Consider the following 1,801-nt stretch of genomic DNA (forward strand, 5'->3'; position numbering starts at 1 on the left):
GGAACAGCGAACACAAGAGACCAGGCTTGCCTGGCAGCTCCCAGGACGCCATGGTTACAAGTCCCCATCCTGTTGACCCCCACCTCCCGACCAATCCGAGGGAGACGGGACAAACTGGGGCCCTCACCCAACTCCACGAGACCCCCAGCTCCAGCGGCTGCGAGGACACAGGGACCCAGTGGCCTCTCTCTCCCATTTCCCCGAGAACGTCACTGGTGCAAATCCGAGATGGGGATGCTCAGACCCGGTCCAGTGACTAAGACCATGGGTATCCCACAGACAAGGAAGCCTGACCTCAGGCCAGAGGAAGCCCCCAAGAGCCGGCCTGATCCGGATCCGCCCGGCCAAGAATCAAGTCTTCCCCAAAACCAGACCATCCGACTCTCATGCTCACAATGGAACACCTTCAGAAGTCTCCTGGGCACTTCCCCCAACTTCCAAATTCACAGAGAGCCCACAGCCCTACTGAAGGCCCGGTGGACACCACGCCGTGAGCCCTACCTTGAGTCCACAGATGGAGTGTGGGTGCGGGGGGCCAGTTAGATGAAGCAGGTCCCACGCTCCATGACCGGCTCAGAGAGAGGCCGCTGCACAGACATCACAGCGTGCGAAGCTGTGTGCACAGAAACAGCTGCTGGAAAACAGAACCGAAAATTAGCTCAGAACAGGCCACAAGCAGGCAAGTGGTCGGGTCAATCTGGGCCCAGCCAGATGGTCGATGCCCACAGACAATTGTCGGGAGCGGCTCTAGGGTCAAGCCTGGGGCTGACCTGTGGCAGGGCCACGAACAAGTCCCAGCCTGGAGGGCAGAGCTCTCCTAGCACCGTGGTCGGCAAACTGCGGCTCGTGAGCCACGTGCGGCTCTTTGGCACCTTGAGTGTGGCTCTTCCTAAGCCTTAGGAGTGCCCTAATTAAGTTAATAACAATGTACCTACCTATATAGCTTAAGTTTAAAAAACTTGGCTCTCAAAAGAAATTTCAATCGTTGTACTGTTGATATTTGGCTCTGTTGACTACTGAGTGTGCCGACCACTGTCCTAGCATAACTAAGCCTGACCTTGTAGCCCTCCCTAATTCCTTCCTTCCAAACCTAAGTGATGCCAAGACAAGAACATTTGTCTACATGTTAATCTGCCCTTGTTTTTTTAATCAGACTGTAAAATAAAGCATCAGCTTGCAGGCTAGGCCTTGTGTCCTCATCCAGGCACGGGAGATCCACCAAACCCCCAGCTGTATTCTCTGTCTTTCTTCAATCCTTCGCCGCCCCGCCTCAGACTCACCCTTGGCCGTGCTGGTGCGGCACAACAATGAATGACATTCACAAATGGACCCTTTGTACAACCTAAGAACATTCAGCAAAATAAGTCAAACCCACCCCCCTTCGGACACATGGGAGGAGAGGGGGGATAAAAATCCTAAAAAGAAATTGGAATAGAAAACATCCAAGTGTTAAGAGTGACCTCACTTAACCACTTCTTGAGTGGAGTTTATAAAGAAGTTTAGGACAGTGCCCGGCACATGACTAATATTTTTTTCTTCTTCACTAATACTTCATTGCAAGTAATGAGATTATGAATGTTCCTGGGTATGGTGTAACGGGAATTTCTCCTTCCTCTTGAGCACCGTTTTAGCATGATCTGTCATATTTTATTGCATGAGTGGCCCCGGATTTCCTCAAACCTTTCCCCACTGTCGGTCACAGATTTTGAACAAAATCATCTAAAATGTCCCCAAGGGTTAAGTCTCTGCTTCTAAATCTTTTGGGCCTTGCAACTATTGGTGAATGTCATGGAACAAGATT

General features: G+C 51.2%; 1 protein-coding gene across 1 annotated transcript in view; it reads right to left on the reverse strand.

The window, feature by feature from the left end:
• The window catches only part of LOC102418748 (zinc finger protein 667), a 51,130-nt gene that overhangs the window by 5,975 nt on the left and 43,354 nt on the right, over window positions 1-1,801 (reverse strand). The window lies entirely within an intron of this gene.

Source organism: Myotis lucifugus, unplaced genomic scaffold (assembly GCF_000147115.1).
Source record: "Myotis lucifugus unplaced genomic scaffold, Myoluc2.0 scaffold_1401, whole genome shotgun sequence".
Lineage (NCBI taxonomy): Eukaryota > Metazoa > Chordata > Mammalia > Chiroptera > Vespertilionidae > Myotis > Myotis lucifugus.